We start from the raw sequence: 13,246 nt of genomic DNA, 5'->3' as shown, positions 1-13,246 counted from the left end.
ACTGTATCTATTTTTATACGTATCGCAACCATGCTAACAACTTCTATTAGTGCACATACACCTTCTGATTTGTATTATGGCTCTCACCACCTGTGCACTAATATACTCTCTCCAGTAACTCCAATCTCGCCCTTGTTATACCGAAATGCACACGCTGCTCATTTTCATTGATCACTTTTGAGTTTGGCCTTATAAGACAAGACGCCCCCTTTCGCAATAATCTAGACAAACAGACGTTTGAGTACATCAACCTCTTAGCATTCTATGCGCGGGCGTGCGACCAGCACCTCGTTCTATGTGCATTAGATGGAAACTAAAAGTCACAGACATAAAGAAGAGTTCACCCTTCGGCAGTTGTTCTCATTTGATGAGCTACTCAAATGAATCGTTAGTGATGGTTCGCTTCAACTGAATGCAGTGTACCAGGACACCTCATGTTTCAGTTATTGGGATATTCGAGACAACAAAACCCTCTGTTGTTTGAAAATCCATGGACTGAACCTACTTGATGAACGCCAACAACCGATCCGGGGCTGTCGAAAAGTATTTTCAGCAACATCATGAGTAGTATGTTGCACTTAGAGTTCACCATTCGTTTTGAATTGAAGGTAGAAAACTTCCCCTTTTAAAGCGTGGTACTGTACTCAAACATTTTGGGGATAAGCCACTACAAATGGCAGCATTTTAATATCTTCGTCAGCGAAGCGCTTTGAACGTGGAACAAGAGACGACGCAATGGACGAGTTCAGAGGATTTGTTAGGTGATAAATAACAGACTGATTGTCATTCTAGAAAAAATGTGAAGGCTGCATGTTGGAGAATGTCTACTTTGTTACTTTATTGCGAAAGAATCAAAAGACGAATATCGTACTAAATGAAATTTCAGACAGACGTGATGCAGCACTTTTAGTTGCATCTTATCATAAACGAGAGGTTCATTTGGGATTTCGCTGGACGGTTTTGACAACCAGACTCAGTTAAACCCTTCTGTGTGTATTGAACAGCCGGACACGTTTGGCACAATTATCCTCGAGGATGAGCAACTGTACATCGCAACCTGCCCTATCCCATTCAGCTTACTGTCTCGTCCCACCCACAGCTTCCCAACGCTTCCCTTCAGGGTGACATCGAGTCTGTTGAGCCGTGTCAGTCGAAACGATGGATGCTGGGTTTGGAACTAAAAGGTCACCATGTTCGGATAATATGCCTCAGGATGACCGCTACCAGTGTAACGATGATATTACTGATGGGAGGACATGCGAGTAGTATGTTTTCTCGTAAATCCGTTTTGCGTCTCTTAAAAAGTGAGATCTATTATGGAATTTGTGGAGTCGCTTTGTAGATTTGCTTGCGTTTCAGCAACAGTCAGTGAATCTTCAGGAAAGTTCAGGAAGACGCGTTCAAGGAGAAGATGGATATCGTTTTTGTAAACAATATGCCTTTGAACTTTTCGCTTCCCTGTCCAATAGTCTGTAACTCAGTTAGCATTTTCTAATAAATAGCTCCGCATCAAAGGCCTTCTTTCTCTCACCAGCAAGGTAACATCGCCTGCTTACGATGTTACGCCTGTAACCTGTCATTCCTCTCGTGGAGGTACACTTCTCCCTCACCAGATATGCTTCTTCCAGCGAGGAGTATTCAACATATTGAATGTCATGTTAATTATGGCGTATACCGATTATTTTTGCTCACAGGTGTTGCTTTTTCCCCTTTCCACTTTCGAAAGAAAACAGACCCTTTGTAAGAAACAGTAGGACTCTTCACAATGTTGCTGAGAACTCTTCGACAGCCCACGACCGGTTTCGCCCTTCTTGGGGCTCATCGGGTAGGCGCATTCCCCGAGTTTCCGTTAACCTCATGTTCTCCTTGGACCCAAATTGCACTGATTTCGACAAATACACTCATTTTCATACCAATTTGGTTTTGAGAGAGAGTCTTCAGCAATCGTATGAGTAGTGCGTTACGTCTAGAATACGGTAGTATTCAATGTCAATCACGATCAGTTGGATGAAATAATTCCACTTCTGCGGTCGAAGAGGGTGTGAGAACCTGTCAGTGTACATACCAAAGGAGTCAAACCAACAAGAGAAGTGCAGTCAAGTTGTGCGATGAGCTGCGTAACACATTCGCCCTACTCACTGAGAGATTTCTGCATTTCGCAAATTGTTCCGCACTCTTTGTGTTCGATGGCATCATCCAACCATCATTTTCAAAAAAAAAGTGTTTCGTACAACAATGCAGTTTAACAGAAGGAAGCCTCCGAGTGAAATACATTCTCTGAAAGGCACAGCGCACTGTAGAATCTCTCCAAAGAAAAGCCATTCTCTCCCCGAACTTCATGAGGTCACTTTAACGTAATATGCATTACTTAATACTGGTCATCCAGTATTATTGGATACTGTTGGCGAATCTTGTGAAGATGCTGCCTTCCACAATGAAAGGCATGAAACGATGATTTAGAATGTATGAGGTTTTCAAGTGCAAAGATCAAGTGAGAAGAACTCTTCTAGGTATCAACAAAAGGCTGGTTTACCGCCCAACAAATTTAACAAGGTAGGGAAACTCTTTATCTGTTCAAGTGAGAGCTTGACCATGCCGCAACAGACGAGTGATACGGCAACAATGTGGATGCCGTTCACCGTCGAACACAGGGGATGTGCCGTCGACCCGCTACCAAGTTGGTTCGTCACTACTGAATACTTTTCACTGCACTGGGACACCGGCTTATTACAATGATCTGGTAAAGGCCCATCGGAGACAAACAGTTTGCTAACAGATTATCTCACCATCTCCCAACAAAGACGGTTCTTAGTGCACTCAGAGTGTAGCATATTACCTCAAAAACACTGGACAATTTTTCGAATAATAGCCTGAAGAAGAATGGCTCTTTTTCATAAAGAAACTACTCACATGTTTGCTGAAAACTCTTCGACAGCCTACGAGCGGTCTCGCCCTGCTTGAGGCTCATCAGGTAGGCGCAGGCCCCGAGTTTCCGTTAACTTGATGTTCTACTTAAACCCTTATCGGACTGATTTCGACAACAATACACTCATTTGCAAATCAATTTGGTTTTTGCGGGAGACGCAACTGAATCGCTTGTTTATGTTATTCTCCAAGTGGACTTGCCTACCTGATGAGCCCCAAGAATTGCGAAATCAGCCTTCGGCTGTCGAAGAGTTTTCAGCAACCTTGTGAGTAGTTTCCTTTATGAAAACATACTGCGATATCTCGAATATCGTGCCAACTGAAACACGAGGTGGCCTGTGTGTAACACATTCAGTTGTAGAATATCATCAAAACGAGAGATTCAGTTGAGTCTCTCGTGAAAACCAAATTGATTTGCAAACAAGTTTACTTATCGATGATGATCTCTTGTAACTACTCGACTCCTCTTTTGGGAGAACAACAAAGCGATCCTTCCGGAGAGTTGATTTTTCAGAGCAGAGAGAGAGAGAGATTACAATGGAAATACACTCCACATGCTAAACGAAGGGTGATTCCTTCACCGCAGGGCAGATGAGGTTACATAACCATGCGCTTAGCAGCTGGGGGTCGTAGTGACTCAGAATATTAAACTATAGTATTCGCTAACAATGATAATGATGATGGTGGTGACTCGCAATGGTCACTGAAATCGTCTGTCACGAATAACTTCAAATAGAGCCCTCACAGAAGAGTAAAAATAGTCACTCGAGTGCTGACCACAACCTGTGAGAAATCAAGTCCCTCAAAGTTCTCATCAGTCACGAAATTCGCCATACCTCACAGGCCTCAATTTCATGGCATGCAATTTAGTTGAACTAGGAACGTCCAGTGCTAATCGAATACCATAATCTGTAATCGAACCGACTCACCAGTGAGTGCTATTCACCGGATGCGCAGTTATTACAAGGCCGAAACACTAGATCAGAATTGTCTGATCATATTCCGCCTGGTTGACAAAGTGCCTCACACAAACTTGCGTGAATATTCTGTCAAGATCACTGGACAACTGTCCGCTTGTTATCAAGCCAAGCAGACGAGTGAACTAACAAACTACTCACAAAGTGAACCGAAATCTTCAAATTCACACACGCTGGTCATCCATAAAAGTCGAGAAACTGGTCGATCCACACAACTGGAGTCAGGCGAGTGTGACCTATTTTCAGGACAATCCTTCAAAACCTACGCTATTCCCACTAGACTTCCATTTCACCCGGTGAATGGGCAGATGTTGCCTGAGCGCAAACCTTGTTACCGCTTCAGGTTTTTTTTCATCAGGAAAACTGACAAAAGGAGGAAGTGGAACTACTTTGGCGTTTTTCTTTATATAACACATCAGGGATTCCTGTATGAGCAGATATTTTAGGCATCCAAAGAGGTATGCGGTAGTTAAAATAAGAAAACAAACACCATAAACTTCACTAACCTGAGTCAGCAACGATTTCAAGGTATTTTGTTTAACTGTGTACGTTCGGACAGACAAAACTAACCTGCAGAATCTATTTGACCAATGAAAACGGGAATACATGACTCATTCTCTCGGACGTGCTTCTGGCAGTGCCAGTGGTTCAGAAGTCAATAGGATGAAGCAACTAGAGGCCGATCGTGCAGATTTAATTAAGGGGATGATTTTGCGATCATACACTCATTTGCAAACTAATTACGTTTTTCGAGTGACTCATCTGGAACCCAGCTGAATCTCTCGTTTTTGATGTTCTCAGGCAGCTGAATGTGCTGCACCAGGCCGCCTCATGTTTCAGTCGTTACGATATTCGAGATATCGCGACACATGCATATCTTTGTAATGTACTGCTCACAAGGTTGCTGAAAAACCAAATTGGTTTGCAAATGAGTGTATATTCGCTAATTTCGTGTAATTTGGTTTCAAGTAGAACATAATGTTGAGGGAAACTCGGGGACTGCGCCTACCTGATCAGCCCCAAAAGGGTGAGAGACCGGTCGTGCGCTGTCGACGGATCTTCAGCAACCTTATGATTAGTACATCACAAGGGGGTGATTTAGTTTTTGCCAAAACTTCATGATTGTTTTTAACTCCAAAATGCACTTGTCTGCATACGTGGCCAGTCCTCTTGCCATAATTGATGACCTAAGCGGACAAAGCGCACATTATGTCAAAACCTAGGTCGAGAGAAGAGCATCACTGTCGCGGTCTAGTGACTCCTTGATTCAACAGTCGCTCCATGTCACCACTGACGCCATTCGCAGATATACAACTACCAGTGTCACCAGTATTGATAACTACTCTTTGTTCTCAGATGCTGGGGTAGAATCACCCATGTTACTGAATTCCAATCAGCTGATTAGTAGCACTATTGATTTTCTGGTTGCGATATTCAATTGAACACGTCCTTAATATGGTCTTCAATTTGACAATTTCTCACATAGTTTGACCGACTTTTCACTCTTCTTTACAACTTACAAAGAAAAGACCAGCTTCCAGTCCAAAAAGCTTCCGGTTACTTTTCCGCTGAAGCCATATATGGCAGATTTCAACGTTCATAACCCAGCTATCCCGAACACGCACATAAGCGTTAAGAATTTGAGTCGAAAGATCATCCAAGGGGTCTGAGGAATATTCGTCCACACACGATATTCAACCGGCTTGCTACAGGTGGCGATAAATTCGATATGTGATAGATAATATTCCCAAAACGAAGCAAAGAATACGCTCGCCACTCGTGCGCACAGGATGGTGGCTTGTCCGTTTCTGTGGAGATTCGAAGCGAATTTCCGGACTGGCAAGCGAGTACGCCTTCACAAATGCATTGTGAATCACGCAATGTAAAGTTTTTAAAGGTGATGTTTCCTCGTATGGTGACGAAACGTTTGCAAGCCAGTTGCCATGCTCGGCGGACAGATCAACAGCCACCTGATCAACAACCGATTGTTCCTACTAAATCACACGTTTCATTATTACCGAGTCCCTTGTAGAGCCTTCGGATGAACCGTTGCTGATGACTATTTCCGAAGCCTGTCGTATTGCTTGTTTTTTTCATCAACTGTTTCTACAAAAACCAAACCATTTTGGACCTCTTCCAAACCGTTGTGAGTGGTGGGGTCAAGTTGCGCAGAATAGTAGGTATCAGATCTGAAAATGTCAAACTGTATCTCAGTTGGAAACAAACAAGTCGTTTAGCCAATATTTTCAGCTCAAACTTGTGTTATCAAATATTTTAACAAACGATTGCAAATTCTGGAAGATACCTGAGGTCACAAATGATGATGATGATGATGACGATGAATTACTTGCGGTTGTAAGATGACCATGTGCAGATATTCAAGGTTAATTCAAGGTTAATTCAAGGTTTAATGGTCTAAAAAGCAATTAACTTTACAAGGACCATAGGGTGAACGTATATACACAAAGGGACGCAAAAATATGCGTAACGTTTACTGAGTATCACATGGAGTTAAATAGTTCCAGATTCGGTTTGGACATAAGATGTGCATCTAAATTGTTCTTGAAAATGGTTAAACTCGGCGAATGTACAACATTGGGAGGTAGGGAGTTCCAAATGAAACATACGCGGACCGCAAAAAAGTTCCGTCGACAGTTCACCCTCGAGTGAGGTACCGCGAGCGAAAAGTCATGCCTCCTGCCCGTTCGTGTTCGACGTCGGACAAAAAGGTCTTCCAGCGGATGATTAGGTGTCTTCAGTATATTATATGTTAGAATTAGGTCTCCCCTGATGCGCCGATAGTAGAAGTCAAATAGGTTGAGACTGGCAATCCTGTCTTCGTATGGTTTATTTTGCAATCCAATTACCAGCTTCGTGGCTCGATGATATATTCGCTGTAGAAGAATTATGTCTTTTTGAAGCCATGGTGACCAAGCTTGTATAGCGTATTCCATGGTTGGTCGGATGTAGGTATTGATTACTCGGGGCAGTGCCAGTCGAGTGAAACGACCAAAAATCCGTTTTAGGAGCGACAGGACTTGTGAGGTCCTCTTGTAGACGGCTGTGCATTGCAAGGAGTTTTTTAAACAGCTGCTGACCCACACGCCAAGATCTTTTTCTTCACTAGTCCAAGAAAGTGGTTGTGGACCCAACGTATAGTTATATGCAAAGGGCTTCCCTACACGGAGCATTTTACATTTTTGGAGGTTAAACGGTAGTCTGTTTTTCAGTGACCAATCATAAAGTGTATCGAGATCTTTTTGTAATCGGTGACAGTCTTCAATGGTGCGTATGCTTGACCATATCTTGATATCGTCTGCGAATAAAGTGATTTTACTGCTCACGAGCTCAGGTATATCGTTTACGTATAATAAAAATAAAGTAGGCCCAAGAACAGAGCCTTGGGGTACTCCACTTGTAGCTGCAATTGGCTTGGACAGAGCGCCGTCAACACATACACGCGCGTCTCGGTCAGCCAAATAGATTTCAAGCCAAGCCAGCAGCTTTCCCGTAATACCATAATGCTCGAGTTTTTGCAACAATATGTTATGGTTCACGCGATCAAATGCCTTGGAGATGTCTAGATAGCATGCGTGAACGGGATTTCCATTGTCCACAGCTTGCGTCCAGTCGTCTAAGGTAATGAGGAGATTGGACAGACAGGATCTGTTTTTTCTGAAACCATGCTGGGCAGCCGAAAGCAATCCGTTTTCCTCTAAGTGTTTAATGATTTTGTTTGCCACCAGTCGCTCAAGCACTTTGGAGATCACCGGCAACAGAGTCACCGGCCGGTAGTTTGACACGACCGAACGATTACCTCCTTTGTATATGGGAGTGATAACGCCCTTCTTCCAGTCGTTGGGAACCACACCGTTATTTAGGGACGAATTGAATAACTCAGCGAGAGGTGTGCATAGGGAATGAGCACACTGCTTGAGGATAAATGGTGTTATCTGATCGGCACCGGGAGATTTTCTGTGATTTAGTTCAAGTAACGTTCGGAGTACACACTCTGGAGTCACAATTACTTCATGTAGGGAGGTGGGCGGTGAGGGAGACATAAACGACATTCGGCTTATGTATTCCTTCTGACAGTAAACAGTGGAATAGAACTCCGCCAGTTCTTCAGCTGCAGCTGACGCAGTGGCCGTCAGTCCATTAGGGGTATGCAGAGGTGAAATACCCGGTTTCACAGACGCCTTATTATTAATGATCCAATAGAGAAGCTTCGGATTTTTTTCCATTTTCTCTAAAAGCATTAGCTGGTAATCCTTTTTGTCGCTCGCGACCAGCGTGTTGACTTTATTTCTTAGTAACCGATATTTTTCCCATGTTGTTGTTGTTCGGTGACGTCGGTATTCAGCCCAGGCTGCATTTCGCTCCAGAATCCATTTTCGGGTTCTGCTTCGTAACTTAAAATCGAATCCCATCTGAGTATTCTTTGGAACGAAGTGGGAATGCAAACGTATTTTATTGACCAAGTTCCCCATGAAGCTAGACCATTGCTGGTGGACGTCTGGACCTTCTGAATACCAGTCCGTACAATGACTCAGGGTATTCGACAGTGCTTTCGTGTTCACTTTCCTGATCATTTTAAGCTCATCATTAGGTCTCACCGCCGAACAAACATAATCAAAAATGAGAACGACGTGATCACTCGATCCTAATGGACTTTCATATGCGATGTTTTCCACAACGTTCTCTTCGCTTGTTATGATGAGGTCCAGAATGGAAGGTATATCTGATCCTCTATACCGCGTGTTGCATGATATATGATTGTGAAAGTCAAGATCATGTAACGTCTCCTGGAAGGCACAATCGAGGGAATTTATCGGATGTTGTTGAGTCCGTAGCAAGTTTGGGAGATTGAAATCACCCATAATTAGTATCTTACTTTTATACCGGGAAGCCACGAGGCGTAGCTTCTCCATTATGGTGTAATTGTGCAGTTCCTCCGCTGAAGGTGGTCGATAGATCACACCAACAACACAGTCGTTTCCTGCTACCGTCTTTAACGAGCACCACAAGGTATCCGATAGTATCAAATCTTCATCAGTTAGCTCTTTGCACAATAGTTGCCTGCTATGGTAAATAGCTACACCACCTCCCCGAGAAATGCGATCCCGACGAAGAAGCGTCATTCCAGGGATGGCAAGTTCACTATCCGATAAGTGTGGCTGGAACCAAGTCTCGCTGATAGCAATCAAGTTTGGCAAATGCTTTTCACACAATTCAGATAATTCTGGAATCTTGTTAGTCAAGCATTGCGCGTTCGTGTATAAACATTTAATGGTGTTTATTGACAGCAGTGTTGGGCAGTACGCAAGATAATGTGCAGGTTGGGCGGTTATAATTGTGCCGACCCTGGCAGAGTCGGCAGCTGGTCGTTTTTTGAAGTTTCACCTACGGCTTCATCTTCATTAACCTTGGTCTCTTCTGTGGGTATATTGTTCCGCATGGATGTGCTTATCTTTAACTCCCTAGGGAGTAAGTTCCTGTGACGTTGCCATTGTGTTTGGATTAAGTTTAGCATATCACCGCGAAGTAGTGTGAGTTTCAGGGGCCTCGGGCCGGTACCCAAATATTTTGGTGATTTCGGAATCCGATAAGTATCAACCACGGCCACGTTTTCAATTTCAAGTGTACTGCATAGAAATTGCCACTGCATGTAGTCGTGTGTGTTTTGCGCTATTTTATCTGACGTTTTGTTGTTTTGAGCGCGAAACCAACGCTCGTGTATCAAACTCCACCTCAACTATGACAGTCTGAATGACGTCACGGCTTGTTTCTCCGCTCCAATTGTGTTTGTAACAAGTCAGTTCAACCGGTGGTTTTGGGTTATCCGACCTTCTATTGTGGGTCGCGACCGGTGGGTGCCTAGTCATTGATGCGCCTACTCAGCAAGTTGTCGGCCAACTACCGACTGCATTCATGAGTGCGAACCACGAAAGTGATGATTTGCAGCCACAAGTCACAGGTAAAATTTCGAATGAAACTGCCAAGTTTTGGATTGAAATTCATATATTCTGGGTTCGCACATTTAAATACAGTCGCTTGTCATTTGATTGACAGATGTTAACGTCACATAATGCTCAGCAGGTGCAATAATGGTTGCCTAAACACCCACAGATCACGACTCAAAATATGAGGGGTTAGAGTACGCAAAACCACCGTTTGAACTGACTTGTCACAGTGATGTCCCATTTAATGGCTGGGCCTTTAAATCAGGCTGGAGGCGCCTCACAGTTGACAGTCGACCGAAGGATAACAAGTCAATTGGTTGTTTTCGCCCGTAGAAAGTTGTAGTTGACCAGTAGGCACCTTTAACTAGAGATGATGAGGTGGTATACACCCATCTGCAAACTGATTTGGTTTTTCGAGAGACCCAGCTGAATTTCTCGTTTGTGATGTCTCCAAGCAACTGAATGTGCTGCACACAGGCCGCCTCATGTTTCAGTCGCTGAGATCTTCGAGATATCGACGAATTTTCAGCAACCTTGTGAGTAGTGCATTACAAATATGAATGTACCGCGATATCAGGAATATCGTAGCGACTGAAACATGAGGCGGCCTGTGTGCAGCACATTCAGTTGCCTGGATACATCACAAACGAGAGATTCAGCTGGTTTCCAGGTGAGTCGTTCGAAAAACCAAATCAGCTTGTAAATTAGTGTATACTCGCGAATTTCGTGCAATTCGGTCTCAAGTGGAACATAACGTTGACGGAAACTCAGGGACTGCGCCTACCTGATGAACCCCAAAAAGGTGAAACCGGTCGTAGGCTGTCGGCGAATTTTCAGGAACCTTATGAGTAGTGCATTACAAATATACATGTGATGAGGTGATAATTCGGGATTATGATGTCTGGCATTCAGTCAGTTTATCAGCTACAATTCATGTCTCAATGGTACATTGGTTTAAGTCGCCATAGTTTCGGTTACCGGATAAATGAAGAGATTGCTGGAGATGATTCCACCATCATTTTTGGTCAACGCTTCGGGGTATAGACTGACCAAACACTTGGGTCTTGCTACACGATCTGCGCGGAAATTTCAAATTTCTTTTCATAAATTAGTATAGCCTGTACTTAAAATTGGACAAAATGCCGGCTGCTTTGACCTTACTGATTTGAAAAGTAATTTGATCTCCAACCCTTCTATCAGAATGTATATATCCACTAGTGCGACTGGCTGGCCTGCAAGTTACGGGGTTTAATCCCACCCACTCTCGCAGAAGGAATATGCACTTTACATGTGTGAATAACACGCATCAAATCGTGCGACAGAGTTATTCAAGGTATTTGAGATGAATTCCAAACTGCACCTTTGGAACCAAGGATAGCAGTGTGTGTTTGCGGGACCCCTCCGCCGGCATCACCGAGGTTTCAGATAGTAGACAGATAAATTTCAAGTGGTATCTCAATAACAAATATGAATAGGAATGGTGAGAGGGAACAGCCGCATCCGACCTTTTCAAACTGAATTTCACGATGCTGGCTATGTGATCCATGTAGACTAATTCGGTGGTCAAAATTATTCCCACCGCCTCTTGTGAGGGTGTTTTGGATGCCAAGGTATTTTGACTAAGTAATTGAGAATACAACAGCGTGGCCCTTTCCTTGTCCGCGCTTGCAACGTAGGTAATACGGAGTATCGGCTTCAGTCGATTGCTGAGGATGATGATGATGATGATGATGATGATGATGATGATGATGATGATGATGATGATGATGATGATGATGATCATGTGTTGCCAGTGCGTTTTGCCTATTTTGGTGTTCTTTGTTGCAGTACGGTTTAGATATAAATATTTTGTGTGTCAAAATAGTTTAGAACTGTAGTGACTAACCGTACAATACATTTTTTTGTTTCCACCCTGGTAGCAATTTCGCGGATAGTGATAACTGGGCACAACAAAGCCGGTCCAGTTGAACTTTCAAGCACTGGCGAGGGCAAACTTCCAGGATCAAATCTATAGCAGATTTAGATCTCAAGTCAAGCTGATGAACCATCAAGAAAAACGTTGCAGAGCGAGGCGAGGGATATATTTAGATTTAGATTTCTCCAGTTGTATGGCCGAAGGTTGCCGTTTTTTACTTTTGCTAGCCTTTCAGCTTACACCTAAACTGTGTGGGCTTTACAATAGGCGTAGCTGAGAAAAGGCTGTTGAAAGATTCCCACTACTGACCCAACTGGTGAAACTGCTCACTGTGCATGGCACTCGTATAAACGTTTGTCTCAGAACATCTGTAGACTAACAGGAAACGTTTGGTTGTCACACTGGTGCCTAAGAAACCCGCGGAAAAATATACAAACACAAAAATAAGTATGGGATCCAGTAAACGTTTGCGACATCACACACTGCTTAACTGGCAAATAAATACGAGGAAAGGTGACAACCTAGTATGACGACGTTACTCAAAACTGGATTTACCCTCGTTCAGGACCGTAGACAGTCCAGACGTGCGAGACCATACGCGATCACAGTAGGTGAGGAACGAGGAATGGTTCTAAACGATCAGAACGACTGTTCTAAGCGCTTTCAATCGATAGTGGGGATTCCACCGGTATTTCTTTCAGCTTTTAGGTCAAAGTGGTTGTACTGACGCTGTTGATTAGCTCTTCAGTCACGGTTAGAGAAATCCACCCGCTTGTCCACGAGTGAAAAATGGTGCGTCAATATACGTCGTCCGGCTTCGTCAAAACGTGTAGAGACCCATTCTCATCATCATCAACATCATCATCATCATCATCGACAGCATGAAATCAGTGTTCAACACCGATGCTTCATTGCCATACAACCATGATTTATTTGAAAGCCTTATTGTGAAGAAAAGAATAAAGCCGGACTGGGAAGGGACTTAGTGTTAGCTTACCACAATCATTCCGAGGTGCTTACACCTCCAAACATTCACTCAGGAAATCTGGATAGAAACTGACAACAAGAACACCACTGACATCGGTTGGCAGCCATATCTTGCAGTGTCTACAACCAGGTACAGTGAGGATCACGCGGTCTCCATTCTGGAAGGCGAGTAGCATAGACAGTACTCAAGCTTTTCGTGATCTCCTTCATACTCCTTTACCAAGTCAAGGGTTGGCCACCTCTCTGTTTACGCCACTCTGAGTTGGGCATGGAAAACAGCATTCTCTTCGGCAAATGATGGTTCGGCATGCGCAACACATGTCCCAACCAACGCAGCTTCTGGTGCTGGACATATTCTTCAACGGAAGCACCCGTTACACAACCGAAAGCGCGCTTTCTAACTGCCTCGTTAAGGATTCGCCGACACCAACTCACACGAGCTATGGTTCTGAGACAACGATTGTCGAACACCTGAAGAC

The sequence above is a fragment of the Opisthorchis viverrini genome (genome assembly GCF_000715545.1).
Source record: "Opisthorchis viverrini unplaced genomic scaffold opera_v5_119, whole genome shotgun sequence".
Classification (NCBI taxonomy): domain Eukaryota; kingdom Metazoa; phylum Platyhelminthes; class Trematoda; order Opisthorchiida; family Opisthorchiidae; genus Opisthorchis; species Opisthorchis viverrini.
Note: the sequence above shows the minus strand (reverse complement) of the source record.